Source organism: Hakea prostrata, chromosome 6 (assembly GCF_041222555.1).
Source record: "Hakea prostrata isolate BN-2017 chromosome 6, UWA_Hpros_2, whole genome shotgun sequence".
NCBI classification, from domain to species: Eukaryota; Viridiplantae; Streptophyta; class Magnoliopsida; order Proteales; family Proteaceae; genus Hakea; species Hakea prostrata.
Window position 1 is genome coordinate 32,637,103 of NC_142605.1, and position 8,213 is coordinate 32,645,315.

At 37.9% G+C, this 8,213-nt stretch overlaps 1 non-coding gene and 1 pseudogene across 1 annotated transcript; both read right to left on the bottom strand.

Moving 5' to 3' along the window:
• Positions 1–311: 311 nt before the first annotated feature.
• Positions 312–2,396, bottom strand: LOC149013402 (benzyl alcohol O-benzoyltransferase pseudogene; annotated as a pseudogene).
• A 3,243-nt stretch (positions 2,397–5,639) lies between these two features.
• Positions 5,640–5,742, bottom strand: LOC149013403 (small nucleolar RNA R71). Its single transcript, XR_016174210.1, has one exon. It is a non-coding gene; the product is annotated as a small nucleolar RNA R71 (small nucleolar RNA).
• Between the last annotated feature and the right edge of the window lie 2,471 nt (positions 5,743–8,213).

Genomic DNA, 8,213 nt, shown 5'->3' on the forward strand with positions numbered 1-8,213 from the left:
ACTGTCTAGTGCACAGAAGGGAGGTATCCGACTCCGAGTAGATGTGACTCAGAAGATGACTTACATTAGGATAGGTATTAACCCTGACACGCGCCAGTACTCAGATCAATGGTGGTGAACAATAGTGTTGACCTAAACCCCAGCCATGGAATGTTGAGAAGGATACATGACCCAACTACCATCGGAGAACCCAAAAAACGTGCATCAGAGCCGTGAGGAAGAGTGATTTGAGACCTACCTATAGGAGTATGGTGTTTGATCTTATTGCGTGGATGCCAATAGTATGCGTAGAGTTAGAAGCATATTTGCATTCATTGTCTCATATCAGTGCATCATGTTTGCTTTGGACTGTTTGTAGTTGTTTATTGTGTTTAAACTACTTGCTGAGTTTTTTTGAGCTCATCCTTTGGAGGATATGTTTTTAGATTCTGTTGCAGGTACCGATGACTTTCGGAATCAAGACTATGAAGCCACGATAAGTGACTGATACTCTATGCAAGGTGTTGGCTGTTGCAAAGATAACGGTGAAGATTCCTTGTGTGATCATGAAGCTTACCAGGATTAGTCCTATCTTGGAGCTAGTGCGACCGTTTTTGATTACTAGAGTTTATTTGAGTTGAAAGAGTTGTATGAATAGAACAGTTTTCTTTATGTTCTTAGTTTATTTGAGATGTAATAACTTTAGAGCTACTTTAGAGATTGAACTACTATTTTGCATTCTGATTTCTTAATAAAGGTAAACATTGATTATTCTTTGCTTGTAATTGTGTTATTGCATAATGTAGATATATGGTTTCCCTAGACTTGACCATGAGACTTGTGAATCATACCTCCGAATATCACGGTTAGGATACTGGCTGGGGGATTTGACAAGATACATGATACTCTTCCCAATATGCCATTTTATCTTTAGGGTCCTAAACCTAAACCATGATTACATAGTAGATGTAACAAATCTCTCCGTAGTTGGCCCATGCAACTTCACCGGCACAACAATCCCTTCCGGTTTGGTCATGTTTTCAATTTCTCTAACAAACCTCTCCATCGCCGGCACAGGCAAGTTCACTGGCACTAAAATCCCATCCACCCCTTTTTGATTTCTAAACGATATATAGAAGCTCACCAGATTTGACGGTATGTCACCCTTGGCTACCCCACCATATATCGCTTTTCCCCACCCGAAATCCACGTCTCTGAAGCCTGCACGCGTGTTATCTGAGACAAAATAAGTCCTGTCCATTGTAAAGTGGGGCCGCCCCCTCATCACCAATAGATTTGCCGTTGATCTCATATACTCTTCCGTCACCTGGGCTTTTGCTTTTTTCACTAAATCTAATGCGTAGGCTAATGGGTTTTCACATAGTTTTCTTGCCTTTGACACTACAGTGGCCAAAGCAAACGTGTTCCCATAGTATCCAGGTGGCACTAATGGGGGTTGGAATTTGCCACGTGTACTAACTAGGCAAGTAAGACATATGTTCTCTTCTAGGTCGGGTTGGATTGCGATTGTACGGCATCTCCAAAGGCATGCCGTCAGCACCTCGAAAGTGGAAGACGTGCATCGTAAGTGTGAAGGAAGATGCTTACGCAAAGCTTCAATCTCAGATGGCCCAAAGAAGAAAGAGCGGTTAGCCATGTCGTCATCGCTAATGGAGATGGTCAGTGTGCCCTTGGCATTCGACAATTCCTCGTATTCCCGGTGCAAGAAGGTCACACCTGATGGATGAGGGTTCCTTGCGTTGAAGACTTCTCTCTTCCACACAGGTGGAACTGATGGAGCTTGTGCTCCGCATGCCATCTCGCCCACGGCTGACAGGAACTGAGCCAAGCCACCTGCATCACTCATGGTATGGTTGAATCGAAAAGCGAAAATGAATCCACCACACATCAGACGAGTAACTTGAATCAGTAATAGAGGGGAGTCAAGGACACCACTCGATCCAGGGACCTCGTATAAGAGGTCCTCAAAGCAAGGAAATGGTGGCTGCAGTGCATCATTGAGCTGCTCAAGCATCACATTAGCATCAGCCTCAATGAATAGGACACCTTCACCGGTGCACTCCACCACTAGCTTCCGGGCATGCACTTCTCTGAGCCTACCAGCAAATGGATAGTAAAACACTAGAGCTTCTGCTAGTGCCTTTCTTATGACTGCCACTGGGTCCTTCCTTCTCATTGTTGGCTCATTTCGGTAGAAGTAAATAAATGGGATTTGGAAACGCAAACCCTCTTGGTCATCAATGTCAGAGAGATATTTGAATTCATGGGGAGTGGGTTTAGCTGGTGTGACCAATTCTGGTTCATGTCTTCGAACCTGGAACACTAAAGGTGAAGAAGATAATGCCATGCCAAATGAAAGATTTGGTAACAGGAGAGGGAAATGTGTAACTAGAAGATGAAGAAGGTTATTTAGTGAGATATGAGAATGGTGGAGATATATTTATAGGCAATAAATAGAGCAATACGCACGGCTGTCGTTGGGAGACATGAACCCATCATGTATGAATTTATTTATTTATTTTTCCCTTTCTTAGGATAAATCGCTGTTTATTCAGAGCCAATGAAATATATAGTACAGAAATCATACATGCGAAAAATGAGATAATTGCAACCCCTACGGAGCGCCATCCTATCCTTGATCTTTTTCTCTAGACAAAAATTTCCTTCATGTTCAATTGCCACCACTCAGTATACAGTGTTGTCCCAACCATAGTAAAAGACAATCCAAGTCGTTAAATGTAACCTATTGCATCACACATTTACATATAGTGTATCTGGCCTTCATATCATTAACATGGAGAGGGCCTACTATGGTCTCAAAGGTGAGTTTCCACCATGTAATGGTGTGAAGCTATCTTCTTTGAGCTAGAGGAATCAAACCCCACGAGATTTAAGTTTTTTTTTCACTCTTAAAATCTAGATATATTTCCCTTCTATTGAAGCTAAAGAAAAATAATCAAGAGTTGAGATATTTTTTAGGTACACTGTGAAAGAAAACACATTGTCGTATAGAAACAAATGTTATAACATAGACAATTGATAAGTTCATTTCATGCATACTATTTCGAAATAATTAATTGGATATATTTTCATGTGTTCGCAATAGTTTTTATTATTTTACCTTAATATCGCATGCAAATAAGTATTTGATGCACTTTCCCTGAATTTAAGTAACTTTGGTAATTTATATTTATCTTGAAAATCATGATTCAAATTTATTATCTGTGCTTGTAGTGAATCATCTCAATACTTGGACTCCTTCAACAACTAAGATTTTCTTGGAGCAATTAGTAGAGTCTGAAGGTTGATCAAAGAAGGAAAATGAGGAAAAAGAATCCTATTTATAGAAGGAAGAGAGAAAAATCATGTTTTTGAGTGTGCTCTATCTAGTTTTGATCAAGTCTTTCATTGAATGGCAATTCGTAGTTCAATTGAGCTGATTTTTGGACAAGAGCCTCATGACTTCTTGAGATTCAAAATTAGTGGTGGGATTGTGCATTTGAGCTATAGAAGTCAATGCAATTTATACACCACCTAGAAAAGCAAATTTCTTGATTGAGTCATATTAGGAACTCAAGAGTTTGTTTTCAAATTGTGTTAGATTGAGTCAATGAATCATATCCCATTTAATCTAGGAAATCACTAGGGGAGAAAAATACGACCATAAAGAATTATTTTATAGAGGAGGAGCTACTAAAGACTTTTTGAGAAGCATCAGAGGAGTATTAGAGTAGTTGTTGCTCAGGCTGGATTTTTTCTTTTTCTAGAGTGATGTTTTCCTTAATTTCTTCTTCTTCTTCTTCTCTTATAATGTTCTAAACTTCTATTGCTAGAATGTAGACAGATCCTGACATAAATTAATTTATCAAATTCTTTCTTTCATGCAATAGAATCATTTAGTCTTTGCTTTCTTCGATTTTGTTTTTAATGTCTGAATGCCTAATCAATATTCATGAATTCCGTGGTATGCTTTTATACATGTAACGGTGGAGAATGTATGCTAGACCTAAGGTTGAAGAATAATAAATTACATCTAAAGCGTGACATGTTAGACGGTTTGTTCTACATTCTTTAGGGATTCTATGTTTCATGCAATGCATTGAATTGATCTTCTATGCATAAAAGGTAGGAGCAATTTGGTGTGTTAGGGACCTCTAAGCATAACAGGTGGGGTGATCTAATTTAGTAATCTTGTTGGCAAAAGTAGAGTTAATTGATTGTATGAAGGGGAGGGACGGATAGTTAATGACATGTTTAGTGAAATCAGAATTCTAGTGTCTTTTTTAATTGATTTGCTTAGGGTTTTTCTTTGTGATTATGTTATTATAATCAATAGCTAATTCTCAGTTTTGATCACCAGATAAATTATAAGTGTTTTTGAAGTTGGTAGGTAATTTGACACTTTCAAATCCATGTGGGAATAACATACCTCTTACTTCTATATTACTTGAGCGACCTTGTGCACTTGCGAGTATGAACATGACAAGTTTTTGGTGCCATTGCTTGGGATTGACGAGCATTAAAGTTGTTATTAACTAAAACTACACTCTGTTAATCTAGTTTTTGGTTCGTTAAAATTCTGGTTTTTCCCCTTTTTTATTGTTGCTGCTATTTGGGTTAGATTTTTTCTAGAATTTATGATTTTTATGTCCTTCTATTTCGTTTCAAATCTTGCTCAGTTCTTTCTTTCATGATAATTCTGATTTTCTTTTGCTCTGAGTTTTTATTTATTTATTCTTATTTATTTTTATTCTTCATTCTTTTAGTGACCTCTTGCGTTTAGGGTAATGTTGTCTTATAAGTCAGTCGTTTTATGCATTGTTCTTGTCTAGTCTGAATTTTTTTTTCTTCTTTCTTAATCTTGCTTCTCTTTAGTTCTGAATTTTTCTTCTTCTATTTGTTTGAGCTTTTAATTCTGTTGTCTATGGAGTGTTTTAGTTTCTGTTTAGGTTTGGAATATTTTTCTCTTAAACATAATCATCTAAACCATAACCTCTAAAGTTTTTGCTCAGTTCTAAACTTATCTAATTCGTCTTCACTCATAGTGTGGCCTTATTTTTTAGGTTTCACTAATGCATAACTCAAAGCTCTGGTAACCCAACACAACTTTGATCTAGAGATTGAGAGAACCTTCTGAAGAGGGAGAAAAAGTCAGCAACCTGAAAAATTATTCTTGAAGTTGTTCTTGGAGAACATGAAGCGATGGAAGATGTAAATCACCAGGATAATCTACCAAATAATGGGCTATAGAACCTAGCACGAGCAGCACCTAGAGGACTTTGAGAGATCACAATAACCCTCTTGTCATAGCCCCACTATCAAGCATTAGAAGCCTTGCAATCAAAGTAAACAATTTTGAATTGAAACCCGCTTTTATTTAGATGCTTCAAAATGTAGTGCAATTTTATGGATTGGCTAGTGAAGACCCTAATGCATACTTAGAGGCATTCCTAGAAATTTGTGACACTATCAAGTACAATGGAGTTAGCGAAGACACCATCCATCTAAGACTCTTCCCTTTCTCTTTGCATGACAAAGTGAAAACATGGCTATAGTCCCTACCTGTAGATTTATTATGACTTGGGATTCTTTGGTTCAAAAGTTCTAAAATAAATTTTTTTCCCCTTGTTAAATCTGCTAAGTTGCGTAATAACAATATTACTTTTGTGCAGAGAGGAGAGTCTTTACATGAGACATGGGAGCATTTCAAAGAATACTTGTGAAGATACCCACATCAGTCTTCCCCAATAGAATGATCATACAGAATTTCTGCAATGGGTTAAAAGGGCAATTCAAGTCCATCATAGATGCGGTTGCAAAAGGGTCATTAATCCATAACAAAGAATTAAATAAGGTCTATGAATTGGTGGACGATATGGCAACTAACTCCTACTAGTGGCTATTTTATAGACAACCAAGGGGTAGAGTTGCAAGGGGTGTATAAGGTTGATACCATGGCTGCAATAGAAGCTAAATTCAATGCCAAACTAGAAATGCTTGGAAGAAGAGTTGAAAATCTAATTGTTTCTAAAATTCAGGGGGTTTCTTGTGATTTGAGTAGTGGTAGCCATGATTTTGATACATATTCTAATGATTTTTCAGAAAATGCTAATTTTGTTTCAAATAATTTTGGCAGGAATCTTCTAGGCAACCCCTACAACCCCTACAAAAATACTTACAATCCAGGATAGAGGAACCACCCAAATTTTATATGGAAAGATCAAGGGCAACAAAGACAAGAACCTAAGGTAGCACTCCTCAAACAATCGTTTGGAAGTGATGATAATGCAAATAGCAAATATTTCTAATGAGATGACAAAAACTTCCATTGAGTTCATGAGGAGTGTAGAGGTGCACTTCCAAAACCAAGATGTATCCGTACACAATCTTGAGAAGCAAATAAGCCAATTCTCCAAGTAAATCTCTGAACGCCCATATGGAGGTCTACCTAGCAACACTAAACCAAACCACTGGAGAGAGCACAAGCCATCACATTCAGAAGTGGTAGAAAAATAAACATTCTTAATGTAACAGCGGAGGAGGCGAGAAAAAGGCAGCCAGAGAAACATGACAACTCTAGACCTATTTATTTAGATGCTTCTACCCCTAACCTGCCCCCTGACCCATCTAATATTTCTTCTACTCCTTTTCCTAATAGCCTTATTAAAATGAAAGAGGACTTCTAGTTCCTCAAATTTTTAGATGTCTCCAAGAAAATTAAAATTAACATTCTTGTAGTAAATGCAATCTCCTAAATGCCGAGCCATGCGAAATTTTTGAAGGAGGTCATTGCGAAGAAGAGGAGATTTGAAACTATCAAGTTGAACGAGGAGTGTTCAACGATCCTTCAACATAAGCTTCCACAAAAAAGGAAAGATTCAGGGAGTTTTATTATACCTTGCCAGACTGGTGATCTTTTATTTATAACGCTTTGTATGATTTAAGAGCTTCAATTAATTTGATGTCTTATTCATTGTATGAAAATTTGGGGATTATGGATGTTAAACCAACTAGGATATCCTTGCTATTGATAGACCGATCCATCAAGTACCCATGCGGAATTTTAGAGGATAAGCTAGTGAAAGTTGACAAATATATCTTTATTGTTGATTCTGTGGTACTTGAGACAAAAGAGGACTTTGAAGTTTTCATTATTTTGGAATGACCATTCTTAGCTATGGGAAGAGCTTTGATTGATGTGCAACAAGAAAAATTGACACTTACGGTGAAAGATGAAAATGTCACATTTAATGTCTTTAAAGCTTCACACCACCCTAGTGAACATATGGACTATTTTAGAGTAGATGTCTTCAATGAGATTATCCAGTCCCTACCCCAAGCATTGTTGGACCATGACCCTCTAGAATTAGCATTAACTACTGCTTGTGATGAGTATGGGTTACAAGAGGTGTGAACAATATTACATGAGTTAAATTTAGTAAAGCCTTTTACTAGGCAATTTGTGCCTCGCTAGATTGAGTTAGCGAAGGAAGGACCTAAGCCCAAACACTCTATTGAGGAGCCCCCTCTTTGAAATTAAAACCTCTCCAAACCATCTAAAATATGTTTTCTTATATGATAAATCTCTACCTATAATAATTTCCTCATTTTTGACTAGTGATTTGGAGGAGCGACTGTTGCATGTACTCAAGGAGCATGAAAAGGCAATAGGATGGGGGATCGCTGATATAAAACGAATAAGCTCTTCCATTTGTACACATAAAATTTTTATGGAAGAAGGTCACAAGTGTAACAACCCCCGTATTTCTAACCCGAGATCCGTATTGCAGGTCCGAGAACCCGAAGGTCTAGTCGGGTAAGTTTGTGGAGTGTCCGGATAGAAGTCCATGATCCATACCCTAAACCCATGGATCTGGATCCTTTGTCTGAAGATGTAACATCCATCCCAAACCTAGTCCGGACACCCTATTTATTTTGGGATAAAGAAAAACTGGTTCAATGTTAGACCTTAAAAGTTGGACTTTAATTTCAATATTATTATCTTTGAAAACCTTAGGAAGCCATGTCAGACCTTTCCCTTAGGGTAGGTCTGTAATGTCTGGCCTTATCCTAACCTTGACCCGGCCCGGGACCTGTTATGTTTATAGGTCCGAAGACCCAAAGTGGGGAAAATATACTTGTGGACCCTTTTGGTTGATGATTTGGTGTCGGAACCCAAGCCCGTGGACATTGACGATGATGCCCCTCACTTG